This window comes from Pipistrellus hanaki (genome assembly GCF_964339955.1).
Source record: "Pipistrellus hanaki genome assembly, chromosome: X".
NCBI lineage: Eukaryota > Metazoa > Chordata > Mammalia > Chiroptera > Vespertilionidae > Pipistrellus > Pipistrellus hanaki.
In genome coordinates, this window is record NC_140524.1 from 88,640,412 (window position 1) to 88,666,220 (window position 25,809).

Below are 25,809 nucleotides of genomic sequence, written 5' to 3' on the forward strand. Positions count from 1 at the left end.
ACAATGTCATAAACTGACAGCGGAGTGCAGTGATGACAGCGCGGTGCGGGCCACATTGCAAGGCCTGGCGGGCTGGATTTGGCCCGCGGGCCTTGTGTTTGACACATGTGACCTAGGCCTTCATGTTATCACAAGTTGGCCAAAGGCTCACTGGTAAGCCACATAGTTCTCTTGGCTGGACATAATTCACAGAACTGCAACATCGGAAATGGTTACTTTAAGACAATGAATAAGTGAAATTAACAAGGTCACTGTATCACATACAGAATACCAAATACCTCCATCTCTAGGCTAATATGAGTAACTATTGCTTCTTGGCCTATTACAACTTTATTCCCACTCCAGTTTGTCCTCCTTATAGATAAAATATTTGAGATAAGCAGTCATAGAATTATGCTAACTTACACACAGCACCCAGTCTAGAGTGAGTCTCCAGTCCCTTATACTTTCCCCAAGATTTCTAACCAAAACCCAAATCCTATATTGTCTTTTCTAATATCTGCTTACTGGGATGGTGAACACTCTCTACAGTGTGTGCTGTCGCTCACTACAACAAGTAATAAGCTCAAATTGTCCATTATGGTTATGTTCCCAGTGGTTATAAACACAATCATGAATAGAAACAAATGTGGTATCAAATATGATTACCAACAAATAGGACTTTAATATAAACAAGGTCACTGTGAAACCCATAAACTATTTTCAAAAACCTTCAGAACTCCAAAGTTATCTTTATTTTTCTCAATAGACATTTAGCTTCATGACTCCAGGGAGAACATCTTCATTATTTTCCTAATGTCTTCCACTAAAACCCACATACCTAGTAGGTGCTCAGGAAATACACGGGAAAGAAATAATAAAATAAAAGGAAAAGATTTATTGATGATAGCCATTCTGGCAGGTGTGAGGTGATACCTCATTGTCATTTTGATTTGCATCTCTCTGATGATTAATGAAACTGAGCATTTTTTCCTTTTGTCTCTCGGCTATCTGTATGTCCTATTTGGAGAAGTGTCTATTTAAGTTATCTTCCTATTTTTTATTGGATTGTTTGTTTTCCTTTTGTTGAGTTGCATGAGTACTATATATATTTTGAAAATTAACCCCTTATCAGATATATCATTGGCTAATATGTTCTTCCATACAGTGAGTTTCCATGAAGTACCACCTCACACCTGTCAGAATGGCTACCATCAATAAATCAATAAACAACAAGTGCCGACAAGGATTCAGAGGAAAAGGAACCCTTGTGCACTGCTGGTGGGAATGCAGACTAGTTCAGCCACTGTGGAAGACAGTATGGAGTTTCCTCAGAAAACTAAAAGTGGAACTCCCATTTGACCCAGTGATCCCACTTCTAGGAATATATCCTAAGAAACCTGAAACACCAATCAGAAAGAAAATACATACCCCTATGCTAATAGCTGTGTTATTTATAATATATAATAACTGAGATCTGGAAACAGTCCAAGTGCCCATCAGCAGATAGGGAGATAAAGTGATTTATACCATGGAATAAATGCAGCAGTAAAAAAAGAAGGATCCTTTACCCTTTGAGACAGCATGAAGGGACTTGGAGACTATTATGCTATGTGAAATAAGCCAATCAGAGAAAGACAAGTATCACATGATCTCACTCATATGTGGAATATTATTAACAAAATATGCTGATGAACAAAATAGATCCAGAGACATGGAAACATGGAACAGACTGATTATTCTTAGAGGGAAGGAGGTGGTGGTGGGGGGAGAGATTAACCAAGGAATTTCCATGCATATATGCATAACGCATGAGCACAGACAATAGTGCAGTGAAGGCTTGGGGAGGCGGTGGGAGTAGTGAAGAAGGGGTCAATGGGGGGGAGGGGACATCTTTAATACTTTCAACAATAAAGATAAATTTACAAAAATATCTCTAGCCTTTATAATGGGCAATAGCAGGTTTCCCAAGGATAAAATATTTGCATACCAGCGACACAGAATAAGAAGGGCAGTTAAATTTGGAACTCATTACAATAATATTTGTTTACTAAATAATTTAAAACTGATATGAAAAATACATGCATGGGAATGAACAGTTTCATCATCAATCAAAACAGAGTTAATATGGATGAAAATTTTAGTGGTTTAATATAATCATCCTATAAGTTGGGAATTAAGAGACACTGAAATTTTGATGAAGAAACAAAATAAAACCCAGCTGGTGTGGCTCAGTAGTTGAGCGTCAAAGTTATATTCCCAGTCATGGCACTTGCCTGAGTTGTAGGCTCCATCCCCAGAGTAGGGCATGCAGGAGGCAGCCAATCAATGATTCTTACTCATCATTGATGTTTCTATAGCTCTGTCCTCTACCTTCCTCTCTGAAATCAATTTTTAAAAAAAGAAATAAAATAAGGAAAAGTATATAATTCATAAAGTGGACATCAAAAGGAAAAGGAAGCATTAATATTTAAGTGAATTCAACACTTATCTTTTACATTTTGATGACAAGCCAAGAATAGAAGTAGAAGCATATTATCTGAATATGGAGATTTTCACAGAAGAACAAAAATATTAAAAAATAGCTTAACTTAAGAAAGCATGATTTAAAAACAAAAGGTTAAAAACAGATTCTTGCTTGATTAAATTGTTACCATCTATAGTAATAAAAGAGAAAGAAGCAAATTGACCGTGCCATTGCATCACCCACTATCCAATCAGGAGTTAGTATGCAAATTAACCCAACAAAGATGGTGGGTTAATTTGCATACACAGATGCTCAGCAGCTGTGGTGGGATGCTTGCATCATTAGGCATTCCACACTGCCACAGCCTCTATGGGCCTCTGGGCAGTGTGGGAAAGAGGAAAGGCAGCTCTGGGCAGGAGCAAAAACTGAAAGATGGCTCTGAACTGAAGCAAAGGCAGTGCCAGCAGACAGGGGAAGGAAGACCCATTCTTGTACAAATCTTCCTGCATTGGGCCTCTAGTATGTTTATATTACTCAGATTAAAACCATAGTAAATAAAATAACCTTCCCTCCATTCTGATTTCCCCAAATTCATGGCTTCATCCCATTCTTTGTGTATTTCATTTCTAAATATTCTTAAAAGAGATATCAATTTTTTTGTTTATACTTATTTACTTAGTTGCTTTCTAAATTCTAAGGAAACTGCTGTCACATAGCAGACAATCAAACTCTAACCAATGCACCCAAAGGTCCTCTGTCTTTTAAAAAAAATACATTTTATTGATTTCAGAGAGGAAGAGTAAGAGAATGATAGAAACATCAATGATGAGAAAAAATCATCGATCAGCTGCCTTCTGCATGCCCACTACTGGGGATTAAGCCTGAAACCTGGGCATGTGCCCTTGACTGGAATCAAACCAAGACCCTTCAGTCTGCAATCCGATGCTCTATTCACTGAGCAAAGTCAGCTAGGGCTCCCCTTTCTTTTTATTTGATATTTGTCATTATTCACAGTTTTATTTCTTTGACTTAAGGCACTTATTTTTCTTGGTTTTTCTATCCCTCTCTTCACTCCTCCAGATTTTCACTGTTTCCACGTTCCATCTCCATCTCAGCATTCTCCCTGGTCCCATCATTTACCTTTCGTTTCATTGTACTCCTTGGCCTCAGCTCTCTCACATTCTTTCATGTATTACTTATAGCATTCCATTCCCAAGTAGAAATTCGGTTCTTGTTATTTCTTCTGTTAGAAAGGTCTATGTTTCTAATTTGTTCTACATACATACAAACAAGCTAATTATCCTTTTTAAAAATTCCACTTTTCTCCATTTACTAATATGTTTTAGCTTTATTTAATATTACTCTTAATACTAAAACTAAAATCTCCTCCATCACTTTCCTTCATTATACACATTTGATGGTCCCTGAGTCACCTCACTCATAACTCAGATGTCTATTTTCCCTCATCCTGACACTTTTGTTGTCTAATGCTAATGGAAGGAAAGCTAAGAGGTGGACTTCAGCATTTCCATTGGAGATTTTTATTGACATTAATCATATAATTTTATTGAAATTTGTTGGGACAGGAAAGTTATTAAAAAAGGAATGGTAGGTAAGGAAGTAAAGTCAGCAAGACTAGAAAAGCAAAACAAAACCCATTTTACTAGCCAATAGGAAGGGTCAGATGAAAATTGTAAAACTATATAGAAAAGATGATAGTCAAACATAAGGTTGCTGAGAAAGTGGGAGGTCACAGCATTAAAGCAGTACTGGTGTCCAGCCAGCGTGGCTCAGTGGTTGAGCATTCACCTATGAGCCAAGAAGTCAAGGTTCAATTCCTGGTCAGGGCACATGCCTAGGTTGTGAGTTCAGGCTTGATCCTCAGTGTGGGGTGTGCAGGAGGGAGCTGATCAATGATTCTCTCATTATTGATGTTTCTATCTCTCTAGCCCTCTTCCTTCCTCTTTGAAATTAATATATATATCAGTATTGATGAATCTAAAATCATGTTCTAAAAATATTTTGCTGACAACTTTTACTCCATTGCATGCCTCCACTCTGGTTAGTTGCCTTACAACATATGGCTTTGGTTATAAGATAGGCCATCAAGAGAACACAGCTGAGTTGGGTAAATCTGTTATGTCTCTTGGAAAAATTATTCAAAGCACATGCTGTATGAGACAGTGAACCCCTTACATTTGGCACATATCTGACACTCACATGCCTACAGATCAAATTAGTGAATGCCATTTTGATGAGGAACTGGAAGTGTTAGTTTGGTATTTCACAGAAACTTGGACTTAAACCATTGAGGGTTATTTTTTCTTGAGTCTGTTCATTTCTCGCCTGCAACATTTTCTGACTAAAGGTCACAGGCTAATTCTGCTTTTTTGTGTCCTTTCTTGCATGCCAACATGGTGCTGTATTTTGGCACATTGGCAACCGAAATCTTCTATCCAGAATCATAGGCCAGAATCAACGAAAGAAACACGGATAAAAGAAAGAACACTAATTTCATTTGAGATTTTTCATATGAGCAATGGAACAGATTCAACCACTGCAGTATAGTTAGAATCATGAAACTGTCACAGAGATGTAGAGAGATTTACAGAGATTCTGAGAACAGTTTATCACCTCCTAACGTTTGTCTTTCAAACCCAAAAGGCACAACCTCTGCTCTTAAGGGTATCATTTAAGAAGGGAATATTAATAAAATAATCTTTTGTTCGAAAGCAATCAATTAACATGCTGTGCTTCTCTTATATGTTCACTTTTTAACTTGGCAAATCTTCAGTTTACATGCTCAAGTTTAACCTGGCTAAGAGTTGGAATAAAAGCATTGTGTAACATTCTTCAAAATATATGTCAAATATTACCACATGTATGAGGCATTTCTTTACAGTTCAATTAAAGCCAATACAATATTTTTTGGCTTTCATAGTTTAATATGTCCAATAGTTTTACTAGTAACTGTTCAATACTTTATATATACTTAAGAAACATAATTCTACAGGTATTTGGTGACGTTGAAGTTTAGGAAGTAGAATGCTTGAAGGTCTATTCTGTACCATGTTCCATTTAGCCACAATTTCTCCTTAAAATTCAGGACCAAAGAATCTGTACCGTTTTATGTTCAAAATTCAAAACTTGCAGAAATACAGAACTTAGTCCCATCTCAGAGAATGAAAGTCATAGATATTGTACAAGCTAGATACAGCCACTGTTATGCCTCCCCAATATTCTCTTTTCCAATACACTGCAACAGAAAGATTATGTCTCACTCAAGAGTAAATAATAGACACAGAATGGCAATTCCCTCCCGGACTGCATGCTTATTTTAAAAAATCAACAAAGTCATAGGCCAGCAGTTATGTTCTATAGCTTGCTGAATGAGTTTTCCTTAGTAAGATAAAATATAGCCATTGATCCCACCACTTGGCAGTTGGCCATGACAACTGACAGCAGCTCTGATTAAGTAACAGAGAGACTTGCATGTAGTGTTGCATGAAATTTGTTGACCTGCAGAAGGCCATCAATGCTCACCACCGTCCTTCCTGCCACAGCAGGCAGCAACCTTAGGCCTTAAGAGCAATCATCTCTGTTTCTGAACTTAAAAGCAATAATCAAAATGCTCTTTTCTTTTTAACCAGGAAAAGCACTACATTTTTAAAAAATCTATCAATGACACATTAACCTCAGAAGTTTTCTTCCCAGTTTAAATAGTAACAATTGAATGTGAAATCTCAGAGAAATAGTACATAAATCCTCTGTGTATTGATTGTATGTGTATACGTTTTGCTTTAACACCAAATACTAAACTTCACTGCCAGTTATCTTACCTTATATAAAAGTGTGGTTTTATACTTTCTTCCTGACAATCTTAAGAGTCCCATGAAATGATAAATCAATTTTATGTTAGCTAAAATAATAATAATTAGCCAGATATACAAGGTAAGGGGGGAAGCCAAATTTTCAATGTGCAAAATATGTTTAAATGAGTATAATTTACTTCAAAATGAAAACTATATGGCACACACACAATTCAGTATACAGATGATTATTAATAGGACTGTACACTTGAAACCTATATAACTGTATTAGCCAATGTCACAGCAATAAATTGAATTACAATACAAATGGCACAATTTTAGGAATGGAAATAATTCAGTGATTCTTTGAAAGAAATAAAGATCATACAAATAAAATTGTGGGGGAAATACTACTTCTATCTTTATTTTTGTTGCTAATTAAAAAGCATTTATTGAAAAATTTTAAAGTTACAATCTTCTGAGCAATATACTTTGGCCAATTTACATAAGCTATGTAGAATATTACTTTTTTTTAAAAGTAGGGCATGCCCTAACCAGTTTGGCTCAGTGGATGGAGAATCCGCCTGAGGACTGAAAGGTTCCAGGTTCCATTCTGGTCAAGGGCATGTACCTTGGTTGCGGGCACATCCCCAGTAGGGGGTGGGCAAGAGGCAGACAATCAATGATTCTCTCTCATTGATGTTTCTAACTCTCTATTCCTCTCCTTTTCTCTCTGTAAAAATCAAATAAAATATATATTTTTAAAAAGTAGGGCTTTGTATAAGAAGTATTAAAGAAAAACTCTGTCTTCTAGGATATAATGATATAGGACAAATAATTTATCAACTCTCTCTCTCTCTACTAATGTAGATCAATAAATATTTAGATACTAGTGACCCAGTGCACAGATTCATGCACATTAAAAGGAAATTAATTAGAAGGTGGCTGGCAAGGTGGGATTGGGCAAGAGGAGCCAGACATACTCTTGAGTCAACCTCCCACAGTCCTTCCTCTGCTGGCTGCACCTGAGGTGATGCCATGGCTCGAAGGGCATCTGTGGAGTGGGTGGGGTCCCTCTGGCAGGTGGGGTCCCTTGACCTGGCCTGGGGGGATCATCCTCCAAGGGGTCCCAGAGTATGAGAGGGGACTCTGCAAAGTTGCTGTCATACAGGGTGGGAAACATAAACACAAGTGTGCAGATTTGGGCTGACAGTGCCCCAACAACAACATAACCCATGGCCAAAGGTGGAATCGTGCAGCCCCGCAAGGAATCAGGCACCTTCCTCTCTGGTTCCAGGGTGCATCACTCAAGAACCACCACTGACAAGTCACCACAGCTCAGCAGCTCCTGCGTTGAGTGTCTGCCCCCTTGGTGGTCAGTGTGCGTCATAGCGAACAGTCAGACGGACACTTAGAATATTAGCCTTTCATGTATATAAATGTGTGTATTCATATGTACTTCTATATTTATAAATATGCATATTCACATATATATAAATTTAAATTCATTTACTTAAACCTATACCCCTACATATACAGGGTGGGGCAAATGTAGTTTTACAGTTTTGAGTATGAAAAAGTTTATTCTTACATTATTTTTTATAAATTATTGTATTATTTACCATACATACAATTGTAAACATACTTCTGCCCCATCTTGTATATTCAAATAAATCTTAATATCAATGAAATTTCAAGTTTAGTATACTATTCAGTAGATTTCACTTATTGGTTCTTTCATTTACTAAAATATCGACAAGTGTCTGTGATATTGACAGGCAGTATATGTGCCTGAAAAATATTCAGATAAATAAGATAGGGCTCTTAGAACTGTTGAGGTCAGAGTTGGATTTAGGAATGCAATACGATGCTGATCACTTTATCAATTCTTGAAAATACTCAAATAATAAAAGATGCATTTGTGTTCAGGCAATTCAGGTCCTGGGCATCACATTTGCTGATTTGAAACTGCCTGCCCTTGGAGTGATCCATTCTTTTTCCTAGAGTCCAGTCATTTTTAATCATAGAAACTAAAATGGATTTGCTTCTCTACCTTGCCAGCACACATGCCTGCCTTTTCAAGAAAAGATCCAGTCCTTTTTTTCCCTTCCCATTTCTAAAACAATGAAGCAAAAGTTAAACATATATAACTGATATGCTTTGGAGACTTCATTTCTACTACTTGAAACTGGTACTTCAAGTACTGTCCAGTCCATAATTTATAAAATTAAAGACTAAAATTATATATCTGTGTATGTATAAATATGCATGCATGTTTATACTTTAAACTTAGACAGAAATAAATTGTCAGGAGTGGAATTTCCCATTTATTGATGTACTTGCTTAGTCATTATCCCTGAGAGTATGCACTGTTCTGAAATAAATGAAACAAAAGAGTTGTAAATGAAAAGGACTATTGCTCTAATGCTATTCTTATCAGAATTAGTATTGTAGACCTATTATTTACATTCTTTGTCTATTTGAAGTTTAATGATTTTCTGATGATTCATCTTTAATCAGTTTCCTGGGAGATGAAATTTAGATCTATCAATAAAGATGAGGATTTGATATCTTTAGTTAAAGAAATACTGAGTCTCTGAGGGAAGTGACTTGCTTATGCTGGTTGACATAATAAGACACATTATAGAAACAGAATTATGAAATATTTCTCTTTTACATGTCTTCAAAGGGCGGAAGATAAGTGCTTTTTCCCCCCTTTTTGTTTGTTTTTTCATCTTTATTGTTGCAAGTATAACATATGTCCCCTTTTTGCCCCATTGAACTCTTCTAGCCTGTCCCTGCCCCAGGCCTTTACCACCCTGTTGTCTGTGTCCATGGGTTAAGCATATATGCATGCAAGTTCTTTGGTTGTTCTCTTCTCACCCACCCACCCCGCCTTCCTTCTAAGATTCCACAGTTTGTTCCATGCTTCCATGTCACTGGATCTATTTTATTCATCAGTTTATTTTATTCACTAGACAACACATATAAGTGTGATCTTATGATACTTGTTTTTCTCTGACTTGTTTATTTCATTTAGCATAATATCCTCCAAGTCCCTCCATGCTGTCTCAAAGAGTAAAGAATCATTCTTTTGTACTGCTGCATAGTATCCCATGGTGTAAATGTACCACAGCTTTTTGTCCACTCATCCACTGATGGGCATTTCACCAGATATTAACTATTGTAAATTGTGCTGCTATGAACATAGGGGTGCATATATCCTTTCTGATTGGTGTTTTGGGTTTCTTAGGATATATTTCTAGAAGTGGAATCACTGGGTCAAATGGCAGTTCCATTATTAACTTTTTGAGGAAACTCCATACTGTTCTCCACAGTGGCTGCACCAGTCTGCATTCCCACCAGCAGTGCACAAGTGTTTCTTTTTCTCCACATCATCACCAGTACTTGTTGTTTATTGATTTATTGATGGTAGCCATTCTGACAGGTGTGAGGTGATACCTCATTGTCATTTTAATTTACATATTTCTGATGATCAGTGACTTGAAATATTTTTTCATATGTCTCTTGGCCATCTGTATGTCCCTTTTGGAGAAGTGTCTATTTAGGTCCTTTGCCCATTTTTTAAAAAATTTGTTTGTCTTCCTTTTGTGAAGTTGTATGAGTTCCTTATATATTTTGGATATTAACCCTTTATCAGATGTATCATTGTCAAATATGTTCTTTCATACAGTGGGCTCTCTTTTGATATTGTTAATAGTTTCTTTTGTTCTGAAGATGCTTTTTGTTTTGAGGTAGTCCCATTTGTTTATTTTCTCCTTAGTTTTCTTTGTCCTAGGAGATGTATCGGCAAACATATTGCTAAGAGAGATGTCTAAGATTTTGCTGCCTATGGCTTCTTCTAGGTTTTTATGGTTACACGGCTCATGTTTAAGTCTTTTATTCATTTTGAGTTTATTCTTATGTATGGTGTAAGTTGGTGGTCTAGTTTCACTTTTTTTGCATGTATCTATCCAATTTTCCCAATTTATTGAAGAGATTGTCTTAACTCCATTTTATGCTCTTGCCTTCTTTGTCAAATATTAATTCACCATAAAGGCTTGGGTTGATTTCTGGGGTCTCTGTTCTGTTCCACTTGTTCTTATGACAGTACCAGACTGTTTTGATTTCAGTGGCTTTCTAGTATCACTTCATATCTGGTATTGTGATTATTCCAACTTTGTTCTCCTTTCTCAACATTAAATTTTAGGTTAACAAAATAATCACACTTAATAGATATTATTAAAATACATTTTTAGTCTTAATTATATAGAATAATAGGTTATGCACTGTGTCAAAATCCAGTTGGTGATATAACAGAATTTTTCCAGCTGAAGAACAGAAATAATTTTAGTAATTTTAAACATTTATTCTTACGTGTAACTGAATATATCTACAGGAAATATATGTACCCATAGTATGAATATTTAAAGTAGTGGATTATGATAATGCTTATAATCTCTAGAGTTTTGTACATATGCTTGAAAAAGAGACTGCTGTTTTATTGCTTTTAAGAGTTAATTAACGATAGGTATTTAGGGGCACTGGAAAACATTCGTCTCACTTGAACACAAGATGTCAATGATAAATAAGTTTTACCTTCTACTTTTTCAATAAGTATGTATCAAATTGGTTTTTTAGAGTCTAAGAGTTTAGGATAAGTGCAATAATATTCAACCAATTCAGTTAAGGCATTACTTTGAGTCATTGTTAATATTAAGCTATTTAAACACAGAAATAATATGTATACTTCTACATGTCATAGCATCTCTCTTTTCCTTTTCACTGTTTTATAGAAATCATTGAAAATACGTAAAGGAGGTCCTAGAATTTGAATATAATTCTACTTTAATTAATTGGGTAAAGTGAAATGTAGTTGCATGAATCTTATAAAAAAAACAGTTAAACATGTTGCTAATGAACTTTTAAAGTGAAATAATATTCATATGTATTTTATAGCTACCACTCTAGCACTTAACAGATTATACAGTGAGTGGCCAGATTATGATCTCTGAACGCATAATAATCTGGCCACTCAGTATATATATATATATTAAAGGCCCGGTGCATGAATTCATGCATGGGTGGGGTCTGGCCAGCCTGGCCAGGGAGAAGAAACATGCGTGATTGGCAAGCCTGCCTGCTGGTCAAACTCCTGGTTGAGGGGACAATTTTCATATTAGCCTTTTATTATATAGGATATACACTGAGTGGCCAGATTATTATGTGTTCAGAGATCATAATCATCTGGCCACTCAGAATATGTCATTTTACTGATTGCTATATATCAATTTGAAAATGAATTATGTTTTTCTGTATACTTCTTCATAAAATTGGAGAAAACTTTCTTTTGAAAATACTTGAGATAATATATGCAATAAAACTAAATTTAAAAATTCACAAAAATAACAATAAAAAAATCCAAAAAAATGAAAAGGAAATCTACTGAATGGGAGAACATACAGGGTGGGGCAAAAGTAGATTTATATTTGTGAGTATACAAAATACAGAGTTTATTCTTGAATTATTATTATTTATTATTATTATTATAATATTATTTTCCATACAATAACTGTAAACCTACTTTTGTACCACTCTGTATTTATAAAGTATATATCTGATAAGGCATTATATCCAAAATATGACTCAACAGCAAGTAAACAAATATCCAGTTTAAAAATGGGCAGAGGATCTGAATGGACATTTTTCCAAAGAAAATGTACGCACATCCAACAGGTACATGGAAAGATGCTCAGCATCACTAATCAGCAGGGTACTGCAAATCAAAGCCACAATGAGATATTACCTCAGACCTATCAGAATGACTATTATCAAAAAGATAAAAGTATATGATGGCAAGGATATAGAATCAAGAGACCTTCGTACACTGTTTGTGGGACTGTAAACTGGTACAGCTACGATGGGAAACAATATGGAGATTCCTCAAAATGTAAGAATAGAACTATCACATGATCCAGCAATTCCATTTCTGGGTATTTATATGAAGAAAACACTAACTCGAAAAGATATCACATGTTGTCAAAACTTATTTGGCTCAATGGATAGAGTATCAGCCTGCGGACTGAAAGGTACCAGGTTTGATTCCGGGCAAGGGCATGTACCTTGGTTGCAGCCACATTCGCAGTAGGGGGTGTGCAGGAGGCAGCTGATCAATTAATTAATGTTCATTAATTAATGAACATTAATTGATGTTCTCTCTCATTAATGTTTCTAACTCTCTATTCCTCTCCCTTCCTCTCTGTAAAAAATCAATAAAGTATATATTTTTTAAAAAGATATCACATGTTTACTGCTACATAATTTACGGTAGCCAAAATATGGAAACAACCTAAGTGTCTTTCCATCAATGGATGAATGGATAGGCCCAAGCTCATAAATACAGAGAACAGACTGGTGGTTGCCAGAGGCAGGAAATGGGTGAAGGGAGTGAAAAGGAACAAACTTCCAGTTATAAAACAAACAATTCCATATGTAATGTACTGCATGGTAGATAAAGTTAATAATATTGTATTGCATATTTGAAAGTTGCTAAGAGAGCAAATCCTAAAAGTTCTCATCACAAGAAAAAAACATTCTGTAACTATGCATGGTGACAGACTATAGAGTTATTGTGGTGATTATTTTATAATATCGAATCATTATTTGTACACCTGAAACTAAAATAATGTTGTATACCAATTATTCCTCAATATCACAATTTCAGAGGAGTATATAAAATCACATATTTAAAGGAAAAAAGTCCATTCAAATATATATTGTTATTTAATGTTTATTAGTGCCATTATCATTGTATTCATTTTCTGAGCAACACAATGCCTGTTGTGTTAACTAAGGAGTAACTATTAGAAGAGAATCAAAAACCTTACTGTGGTGGTTTTCAAATATGATGCAAATTTTTGACATTCTTCCTATCAATAGGTGGATTCTAATTCCCTTCCCCTTTACTGTAGGATGCTCTTAAGTGATCATGTCTAAAATACAGAACATAGTGTGACTTCACTATGTGACTTCCAAGGCTACATCATGAAAGGCATAGTTTCTGTATGGCTCTTTCCTTGGATTGTTCTCTCTGGGAGAAATTGGCCTCCATGTTTTGAGAACACTAAAGTATCACTCTTGAGAGGCCATTATAGAGAGGAAATAGCCAGTTCCATATAGGCAGCCATAGAAGTGAGTGACATTGGAAACAGATCTTCTAGCCCTATGAGTTCTCCAGGTGATTGAGTCATCAGAGATCTGGGTGCAAGTATGTAGTCGGAGGGAGACATATGTAAATGCTCAAAAGTTCAACATATCTTGGCTTGTAAGGTGTGTTGTAGAAGCCAGAAGATAGTCAGTATGATTGAGCATAACGAAAAGGGAAGAATGGGAAAAGGAACCTGATTGTCAGGTAAACTCATCATTTGAAATTACGTTATTGTCACTTTGAGGTACCAGTGCCCATCTCAGTTCTAATAAATTGGTGTCTCAAAAAAGCAGTGTTTAAATCAGAAGAGCTAAAGAAACAGCCATTTCTACTTATTTAGAACATTTCTGGAATGCACATTCACATTGCACTTGTTTGACATTTAATCATATTTTTAGATTGGCAAGAATGATAGGTTGAAGTTGCTCACTGTAAGTCATAACACCTCATTTGATAGCTTGCTGAATAATAGATGAAAGTATTATATCCATTTCAATTCTTTCAATTCATGTCCATGAGTACCAACTAAAATATGATTGCTGTTACATGCAAAAAAAATTTATATATATATATATATATATATATATATATATATATATATATATATATAACTTCTGCAACACTACCAGGACTTTATTACTATTATTTTTCCAAAATATGAACTGAACAATTCCTGACATGTTTCTTCCTCTTTCTATCATTCATATTTGTGGAGTGGAAAGTCATTACTTAAATATCCTATATAATAAAAGGTAAATATGCAAATCGACCAAATGGCAGAACAACCAGTCTCTATGATGCACACTGACCACCAGGGGGCAGATACTTAATGCAGGAGCTGTCCCTGGCTGGTGAGTGCAGTGGTGGTGGTAGGAGCCTCTCCTGTCTCCATGGTAGCACTAAGGATGTCCGACATGGAGAGCAGGCTTCAACCATCAGTCAGACATTCCCTGAGGGCTCCTGGACTACGAGAGGGCACAGGCTGGGCTGAGCGCTCCCCCCACCCCAGTGCACAGATTTCATGCACTGGGCCTCTAGTTTAAAATATTCAGGTTCAAAATGAAGGATACATTAACGGTGCTAATAAAAATAAAATACTTTCTATTTGTATTCTCATTTTAAAGTCATGGATGCTGGGATATGAAAGGTGTTGATTTTTATCCAACTTGTTACAGAAGCCCCAATTCTCATTTTTTAAAATAGGGCTGAATGAGTGAGGAAAGCCCTTCACTTCCAGGTATGTTAGTGTGTCTTGTATAGGAGTCAAGTCATGAAACATTACATGCCATCACACTCCAGATACATTTTAACTGAGTTGCTAAACAGCTTATTGGGGAAAATGAAACTCAGAAATAAAGTATGATCCTGAAATTTAACCTACAAAGTAATCCCATAAGGAATCTCAGTAAGGATATCTAAAACTTCTTTATGTCCAGCCAGCCTGGCTCCGTGGTTAAGCGTTGACCTATGAACCAGGAAGTCATAGTTCAATTCCCAGTCAGGGCACATGCCAGGGTTGCGGGTTCTATCCCCAGTGTGGGGCAGCCAATCTCTCATCGATGTTTCTATCTCTCTCTCCCTCTCTCTTCCTCTCTGAAATCAATAAAAATATTTTTAAAATAAATATTAGCATAGCTCCTTGACTTGATTAAACATACTATATTTTAAGGGACTTTAATGGAGGAATCAAGTTACATGAAGAAAAGGTTGAACTGAAGTTGATCAGCAATACAAATAAAGTAGAAGAGTTAAAGAAGGAAATGTTTGCAGACTCAGTCAAGTCCTATCTAGAAGAGAATGAGTCTTGTTAATAAATAATTTTGTGTTCCTAATAAGGAAGAGTGCTTAAGGTACCTAATGGCTGAAGAACACTTCTAAGATTATCTGTCCTCTCTTATCAGATCCCATGTTTCCTTATCAATGTTTTGGTTATAGATTGGTTTCTCATTATAGACCTTCCTAAGGAAGAAAACCTATTAGGCACATCAACACATGTGCTCCACTGCATATGAACTCTGATATACAGATATGAGTAGATAGATAGACAGATAGATAGACAGACAGACAGAAATATAGATAGATATTTTTAATATTTTTAGCAGAGGCGAAGTCAGGCCAGGGTTTCAGAAGCTTGGCTTCCTCCATTGCCAGGGTCAACCTTAGCCTTCTGCTCTTTCCAGCTCCATGGCTGCCACCATTTCTATTTGGATTTAGCTATCTTCTATCATTGATAATTTGTAGCCTTGAGTGGAGGCCTAGGCTGGCAAGGGCAGGAAGAAAGCTTGGCTTCCTCCATCACAGGGAAACCCAAGCCTCCCTCCTGCTCTCTGTGGCCGCAGCCATCTTGGTTGGGTTTATTTGCATATTCGCTCCTGATTGGCTTGTGGGTGTGGCTTGTCAGTGTGGTGGAGGTATGGTCAATTTGCATATTATTCTTTTATTAGATAGGATTATATATAAAAAATATTTCCAAGGATTTTGGTTGCCATTGTTGGGATATATTTTACCTTAGTGGGGGATTAAAATAAAGTATATATATATATATTAATATTATATTATATATATATATATATATATATATATATATATATAGTTTTTAAATATATAAAGTATGCATATCTAATATAATAAAAGCCTAAGGGACCATAACGGTGGAACAACTAGAATGACAGTTCACTATGATGTGCACTGATTACAAGGGCACAGATGCTCAACACAGGAGCTATCCCCTGGTGTTCAGTTCACTCCCACAGGGGGAGTGCCACTCAGCCCAAAGCTGGGCTCACAGCTGGTGAGCACAGCAGTGGTGGTGGGAGCCTCTCCCACTTCCATAGAAACTCTAAGGAGCAGTGAGCTGAGCTGTAAGGACCAGGAGTCCCAGACTACAAAAGGGTGCTGGCCAGGTTGAAGGACACCACCCCCTCCCCCTGCCAGTGTTGGGCCTCTAGTATTATATATTAAATAAAATATGTATTGTATAGAATAAAATAAACTATATAATAAAATTCCACACCAGAAGCCATGAATTATTTAGATAACTATAACTATAAGATTAAAACGTTAAATTTGGTAGCAAGCATAATGGAGGGTAGTGCAATGGGGGCTATATTATAATAAATGCCAATAACCCAAAGTTGTATATGTCCATTTTCCCTTCTCTAAATAAGAAGGCATTTTTTCCCTTTAAACCCAAGTACCTCTCCAAGCAATTCTTCTTGGTACTTATAACAAGGAGAAAAAAAAATCCCTCTCCTCTTACTTGAGTACATTTCCTTTAGGCAATAAAAATTCTAAGGTGCTTTAGTGAAATTTTGAGCTTGGTTGCTATAGCATGAATTTTCTGATATAATATTCCCATTGATCTGCAAGTTGTTATTTTCTTTGTTGGTCAGTGTTATTGTATGTGTACTTACTATAATACCCACTTAAAACACTTCTGAAAGTAGCAAACAAAATACAATTATTCTCTGTTAGGAGAAGATTGTTCATTTATGATCTACTTATATTTAAAATGTGCTGCAAAATATACTCTTCTACTGACAATGGTTTTAACATCAACTTATGTTATTATAAGAAACATGGTCACTTTTTTGGCTTTTAAAGGCTGTTAGGATATACATTCTATATTCCTTGAATATAAAACTGAAATGTGGCCTATTGTTTTCTACTCTCCAAGGGGAATTCGTATTTGTATTCATTAGTTGTCTCCTGTAAATTATTCTGTAATATCTGACACATGGATATGTTTATTAAAATAATGAAAAGTTCCCAGACAGAACCTTGAAATGCCAAATATCTGCTAACAAAAAGTCCACAGGCAAAGAAGTGTCTGAGAAAAGCAAGGCTGGATATTGAAAGAGACCTGGTGACTAACAAAAGTGTAGTGAAGGAAAGGGTTTGACTAAGGTGGTAATGACCTGATCACAGCTCTTTAGCAGTGGAAATGGTGTTATTTTTTAAATGCATTTTTATTGATTTCAGAGAGAAAGGGAGGTGGAGAGAAAGAGATGGAAACATCAATGATGAGAGAGAATCATGGATCAGCTGCCTCCTGCACTGCCTGCACTGGGGATCAAGCCCACAACCCAGGCATGTGCCCTGACTGGAAATTGAACATGACCTCCTGGTTCATAGGTTGACATTCAAATACTGAGCTATGCTGGCTGGAAAATCCTACCTAATAATAGAGTAATATGCAAATTAATCATCACTCCACTATACCGACCAACCACACCCACCATCCAATCAGAGCAAGTATGGAAATTAACCCAACAAAGATGGCAGTTAATTTGCTTGTGGGGAGGGAGGGAGGCGTGAAGACTAAAGACAGCATAGAAGGAAGAGGGAGGGAAAGTGGAAAGCCAGGCAGCTGTGGCTGCTGGAGGGAAACCACTGGCAGCACATGTGGGGCGGGGCAGGGAGGGGCAAGGGGTTTAGCATCAGTGCTTGAGGCCCCAGAGGCAGTTGCAGTGGTGGGAGGCAGCTGGGGTGGCGGCGTGGCAGGTCAGCTGGGCAGGGTGGGGTGTGCAATGGTGGTGGCAGCGTGCGTGTCTGCAGTGATGGTGGTGGTGGCAGTCCGCCTTGCCCTGCCCTGCCCGCCACAGCGAGGGGGGGGGGGGTGGAGGTGGTGGTGGCGGGAGGGAAGCCCACAGGAAGTCTTGCAGGAATATTCTTGTAATATGTCACTAGTAGTGTTATATTATTAAGAAACTAGCCAAATCTTGGTTAGCATAAAAGAGCCACAACCTAGAGCAAATATTTTATTACTTTCTGAAGTGACCCCCAGCCTTCTGTTGACACATTAACCTAATATTTATCATAAGACAAAGTGAGAGTGCATGAAGTAGGTAAGGATTCCCTAACCTGTGTACAAGGTAGGGATCATTTCCTTTCCCTGAAACACTGATATGAGAGAGACACATTGATTGGTTGCCTCTTGCACATGGGGTTGAGCCTGTAACCTACATACCTTTCCATGACTGGAATTGAGCCTTTCAGTCCTCAAGCCAACGCTCTAACAACTGAACCAAAGTGGCTAGGGCTAGGCTTCTTTATTGTCACAATGTATCAGTTACATGGGGATGGAACCAGAAAAGCAGAATCAGTAAGATATAAATGTAATAAATATATAAAGATACCTATCTCTGTCTATCTGAGAAATTATAAATAATCGGCTTACATGATTGTGGTGGCTGGTTAATTAAGTCCAATATCTTATGTGAAGGGAGTCAGGAAGGGACAATCATGAGCAGGTGGAGACTGTTAACAAGAAAACATTCAAACCTGTAAAGAATTCCTATGAGTTTATTTGGGCCAAACTGGTGACAATTGCCAGCAAGCAGAATCTCAATCAATTAAGATAGTGATCTGGAGAATGGCAGTTTTTCACCTATTTTTATACATTACAATAAAAGGAGGCGATGTAAGTGGGTTACAAGAAGTCAACATTGGTGATAGATGAGGGAGGTGGGAGAAAGCAAGGCAGGGAAACATCTGGGATTGAATAAAAAGTAAAATGTTAGATACAAGCTTCTTTTACACAGGTGGGTGGGTGCAGGATAGTTAACAGTCGACAATTAACATGGTAACAATCACAATGTGGGAATCTTTGGTCTGCTCCCAGGAGACATTTGTTGTGCATTGGGGAGTCTGGAAAAAGGGAAGTTACAGGTTACCCTGACATTCCACAGGTAAGTTATCTTAGATGCAAAAAGACAGTAGGCTCAGTAAAGATATAAGTTGATCTTTGTCAAGGACAATACTGGCCTAGGACATGACTACCCACTGTAAACTGCTTTTTCATTAAGGTTTTAATTGCAGACCATCCTTTGTGGTTACTTTAGGTCTCCAGCTTGCAAGGCTGCCAGGCAGGTCTTTCCTGAGTTGGTCAGGTTAGCATGTGGCCCCTTTTCGTCCACAGAATGCATGGCCGTGGGACCTGAGGCAGCCAGGAAGGAAACATTATGAAAATTGTTCATGGCGTGGGTGGACCCCAGTGTGCACAAGTGGAGGAATAGCGTCTTTCTCTCAGGGAAGCCTCAGCTCTGCTTTTTAGGCCTTCCAACTAAATGTCAGCTCCAACCTACCTGAAAATCAACTGATTCGAGATTTGAATTATATCTAAAGAACCCATTCACAACAAAACTTAGTGTTTGAATAGAGACTAGTCTAGCCAAGTTGACATAGCAATAAAAGCCATTCAACCCATTTTCTGTACACTCTGTTTTCCTTCTTTTCTCTTTTCAGTGCTTTCTAAAGTGAACCATCTGTCCTTAGTTTGATTTGAGATCTTTATAAATATAAATATCCTATTCAGACTTATGTTTCTCCGTTATTTTGTGAAAAGAAACCATGGAACTTAATTTTGGCTCCCAATTTGCATGAGTGTAACACGGGTTTTGATGGATCCCCCTTCAATTAATTTTCTCTCTTAGGATAAAATAAATTTGTTGGCATTTAATTCATGATTCTACCATTCCTGTACTTGAATATCCTGTTGTTCCACTCTAAACTCTGCTTTGGGCTTAGAAAGTCAAATTCATCACAGATCTGGAATCAGCAAGCTGAACTTTCCTTTATTGTCTTATTAATATGGCTGATGTATATAGCTGAGATTTCCTAATTGTTTGAAATAATATCATAAAGTGGAATATAAGCCAGCACAGGGGAGAAAACATCTTAACATTACTGTTCACAAAGGTCCTGAATTCATGTCATCATAAAATTTTTATGGCTCTAAACCTAACCAAGGTGAACCTTCTGGTGAGCATATATATAAAATCTCAGGAGTGGGCTAAAGTAGGTTTTGTTGTGCCCAGACTTCGTGATCCCCAAGGACCACCAGGGAGCCGAGTCCCATGCAATAAACAAAAGAGCCTTTTCCATGCTAGCATGGGCTCTGTCCCACTCACGGAGGTAGCGTGGCGGAAGAGAGCGAACTTCGCCAAGCCCTGGAGTTTTATTCTGGTCAGTGGTGATGTCATTGCCTCAGCTAACCCTGATTGGTTGGGTGAGGGCTAGGGTTCAATTATAGAATGGAGGATAACTCCGCCCTGCCCCACAGTGGAGTCAGGAGCCCATCCTCACCCCGCCCTGCCCTCTCAGTTTGCACTTGTAATACAAATAAATAATAATATAATTAATAAAAATACAAGAATAAACTGAAATTTGCATATTCACAACAGTAAACCTACGTTTTCCTAACCTTGTAAACAGACACACACACAACCACACACACATAGATACATACATATACATATATTGAAATATAGGCATACCTTGGAGATATTGTGGGTTCAGTTTTAGAAATCCACAATAAAGAGAATATTGCAGCCCAGCCAGTGTGCCTCAATGATTGAGCTTTGAACTATGAACCAGGAGATCATGGTTCAATTTCCAGTCAGGGCACATGCCCAGGTTGCGGTTTTAATCCACAGTAGAGGGTATACAGGAGGCACCCAATCAGTGATTCTCTCTCATCATTGATGTTTCTATCTCTCTACTCCTCTCTCCTCTCTGAAATCAATACTGTATAATAAAAGCCTAATATGCAAATCAATAGAATGGTGGAACAACCAGTGGAATGATCGGGTTGCTCTGGTGCACACTGACCACCAGGGGGCAGACATTCAATGAAGGAGCTGCCACCAACCTGCAGGTCCCAGGCTAGCCAAGGTGAGTGCCAATGGGGATCTCCCCATTTGCCTCACCGGTCGCCCCACAGAAGGAGGTGACCTGTGGTGGCAGCAGTGGGGGCAAATCCAGCCAATAATTGGGTGGTGATGAGGGGTGGGGCTGGCGAGTGGGCAGCGCCAGGTAGGCCAAGGCAGGTGCCAGTGAGGGCCCCCCCAATCGCCCTGCCGGTTGCCCCACAGATCTGCCCTGATCGTCAGCCAGGCCTAGGGACCCTACCCATGTATGAATTTGTAGCACTGAGCCTCTAGTAAAAAAAATATTTTTAAAAAGGAGGACATTGCAGTAAGTGAGTAACACAATTTTTTATTTTCCCAGTGCACATAAAAGTTATATATTTACACTATATTGTAGTCTATTAAGTGTGCAGTAGCATTAAATCTAAAAAGCAACATATATACCTTAATTAAAAAATACTTTATTGCTTAAAAAAACAGTATCCATCATCTAAGCCTGTTGGAAAATGGTACCAATAGACTTGCTACATGCAGGATTGCCACAAATCTTCAACTGAAAAAATAAATAAATAACACCACATAATATCTGTGAAACACAATAAAACAAGCATGTCTGTATGTAAAATATATATATGTTATGTACATATGCATTACATACATATGTATACTATACACACACATCTACTGGAAAAGTTCATTTTGATCATACTTTATTGCACTGTGCAATTCAAGCTCAATTTATCCAACCCATGGTCTTATATTTCTCCATCATAAAGGCAATTAAAATTTTTAAATAAAAGAATTATTTTTATTAGCAAATATTTATGTCTGCACCCCATCCTCAAAGCAGAAAGAGCTAAGGCCAGACTGTCTTTCCTTTTCCTTCTACTACATAAATATAATGACTGGGGTTTTTATTTTGTTTACTGGAGTTATATTGTGATTACGCATACATAACTGCTTTTGTTTCAGGAATTATTGGTTGCTTTCTGCAGGACCCCCACTAGGGATGGAGCCTGAAACTCAGGCATGTGTCCTGACCAGGAATTGAAACCAGTACAGGAAACCTTTCAGTACATGGGATGATGCCCAGCCAACTGGGCCACACCGGCCAGGGCAATATCCCAGTATTTTTATAGATATAGTATTCATTGCAAATATTTTGGATGCAACTTCCCCAATTATCTTTTGTTTATTCAATAAGCATTCTCTGGAAGAGTGAAAGCATGATAAATATCTAAGTCACTTGCTTTTGAGAATTTATCATCTTCATTTGTAAAAGGCAGCTTGGTTGAACTTAGAATTATAGTGTATATGTTTCTCCTTAGAAAGTACTGGACGTGAGTTTCAGCAGCAAAGAGCACATTGCTCAAGATGCCTTTCCAGCCATTATCTAACTCTTAGAAAATCAAAACAAACAGAGAACAACCTTGATAATTCTTTGAGCAGACAAAACGAGTTTATCCATACAAGTAAAGACGAACTTGACCTGGGTCATTTCTTGTTCAAGGAAGTTCAACAGGCCCGGCTGGTGAGGCTCTGTGGATGACCATCCATCTGAATCAAGAGGTCCCCAGTTTGATTCTAAGTCAGGGCAAATACTGGGGTTACAGGCTCAATCCCCAGTGGAGGGTGGCTGCGATCCATGACTCTCTCATCATTGTTTCTATCTCTCTAGCCCTCTCCTGTCCTCTCTCTCTAAAAATACATCAATAAAAACATTTTTAAAAATACATTTTTTCATTTTTAAAAAAATGAAAGTCCAACAGAATACCTGATGATATCATCAAAGTCATTCAATCTGTGAACCAAAAATCCATCAGACTGAAACTGCCATCCTCATTCCATCATCTGGAGATACTTCATACAAATCTAGAAAATTTCTCAACTGGCTGCTCTCCAAATTCAGAAAAAGAATTTATAATTTGCTCAAACTATTAACCTTTGTTTTTCTTTTGTTTCCATAGAAATGCCTAGTTTAATTACTTGATTGCTCACATCATTTAGAGGCCTAATTTAGAAGGAAGCTCACCTGCAACACCGCCTCCTGAAATAAAACATCCTCACAATCATCCTATCCTAAGTAATTATGAAGATATGTGTTTGCTAATACATCATGTTGTGCCTATATAAATAACTTAAAATTATAACCCATTTGAATTATTTAATTGATTAAATCATGACTCCTGGGAATCTTTGCGCCAAGGAATCATTCAATCCTTGATTACTGTTCATTCTCCTCGTAGTCATCATATTATCCACATACTCTCAAAGGTCTGAAATGCCCGGATACAGCCACTCACATGCAAATGGCATCCATCAAAATCAGACAACTGGATGAAATCAGCAATAATTATGCAAATAATGAAGACCCTAACTACATGACCCTCAGACTTGTCCACTCAACTTAATGGACACAGAAGACATGTTATTCTTCCTCCTGCCTTTATCCATGATGGACACAGAATAATGCTATACTGATTGATAATACTCTCAGCCTGCTGAAAGAGTGACAAAAATGGGGGACTTTGCTAAAATAAAAAACAAATGGAGACCAGCCTTGAAATTCCCTGAGCAAACAATGCAAACAAATTTTAATTTAGATTGTATGGCAAGATGAATCTGACCTGGGTCATTTATTTTTTGTGCCTCTGGAAATCATAAGCAAAACTTAAACTGTGTCCCAAGGTTGATGTGAAGTTATCACTAACCAATTCCCTATTATTTAAGAAAATTCTAATATTAAAACCAATCACTGTGAGGAATAGTCACTGCTTGTGTCAACAATACATCATGTTGAATGAATGAATGAATGAGCTTTATTAAAACATATCCCTGCGTGTCATTGAATGTTTTGGTTTGAGTACTCCCAATTGGTGAACTGTCTTTTGGTATGTGCACAACAAACTTTTACTAGTTACTTTGGTGATTCATTTGTTTTACTTCTGTTATTTTTGAACTTTTGGCAGTGAATCCAGAAGAGGACAGGTCAGAACAACAACAAAAAACAACAACAGACTATTCAGATGGGGAGCCACTACCCTTTATGCAGGGGTAGGGAACATCCGGCCCAAAGGCCATGTAAGTCCTGTGAAATCATTTGGTCTGGCCTTGCCAAGGCATTAGGGGTGAGTTAATAAAATGTTTGAACAAATACATCAGGCGAATTTTTAAGCTGATAATTTTGTATTGCCCACAAATGATGTTATAAATATCCAAATGGCCTTTTGCAGAAAAAGGTTCCCCACTCCTGGTTTTTTGCATCAGTGTGATCACATACTGAGAGTCAGGGGGTCCTTTCAGTCACCTCACAGCCCTCCGGATATGAACTAAAGGACCCTTACTGCCGGAAGCCGATCATTGTTTTAATAATAGAGAGCTGTGGACAGGGAATTTGGAGGGCTGGTCAATCTTAATTGCTCTAAAGCAGTGTTTCCCAAACTTCTCTCATGATGAGAATCACCTGGTGGAGTTGTTAAAACACAGATTCCTGAATCCCAACTAAGAAGTGCTAAACTAGAATTTTTGGGAACATATAGGTAAAATTGTATACTTAACTAGTGCTCTAAGGCAGATTTTATATACAGAGCACTAAGTTAGGTATGCAATTTTACCTATATGTTCTCAAAAATTCTAGTTTAGCACTTCTTAGTTGGGATTCAGGAATCTGTGTTTTAACAACTCCACCAGGTGATTCTCATCATGAGAGAAGTTTGGGAAACACTGCTCTAAAGTAGGGGTGTCGAACTCAATCAGAGAAGGGGCCAAAATCTAAAATCCAGCCTAAATCGCGGGCCGAATGGTTTACTGAACAGTCATAAACTGACAATGTCATAAACTGACAGCGGAGTGCAGTGATGACAGCGCGGTGCGGGCCACATTGCAAGGCCTGGCCGGCTGGATTTGGCCCGCGGGCCTTGTGTTTGACACATGTGCTCTAAAGGTTCAGAGCTAATTATTAGATATTGGTAGTTGAAGAAGCCCCCACCTGTTAGTCCTAAATTCACTGATTGGCTTTTATTGGAGTTTCCTACCTAGGGCATATGGGTGTATCCTATAATTTTAATCTTAATAAAAGGGATGGAAAAGCCAGAGTGAGGAGTAGTTCTCCCACTAGAGTTGGACTATCTCCTGGCCCCCATTTCCCAAATTCTTTTTAATTTGTGTGCTGCCTTCTCCAGAACCAGAACCCTGAACTGGAACCCTGAATCACTCGGGACATGAAAGGGGCTTCCACACCTTACAGCCACCAGCCAGTCCAAGATTGGCATCCCAAGGGCCTTTGACACTTTAGGCTGCCTACTGGCAAACCTAGGGCCTTATCCACAAGCATTCCAGTCTCATGCTAATGACTCATGGACCCTTTCTGAAACCCAGGTGCTGTAAAATCCACAACTCCTAAGAGGCCATCAGCAGGAGTAGCACTTCCTGTTCAGTCCACCCATCCCTCTCAGACCCAAGGACTCTTCAGGAAACCCTACCTGCAGAATGCAAGCATGGTGCACTGTTGTTGAGAGGATGCAGCCACTTTGTAAAACAGTATGGAGGTCCCTCAAAAATTAAAAATGGAACTGCCAGGCCCAGCTGTCATGGCTCAGTGGTTGAACATTGATCTATGAACTAGGAGGTCATGGTTTCAATCCCCAGTAAGGGCACATGTTTGGTTGCTGGCTGGATCCCCAATAGGGGGCATGCAGG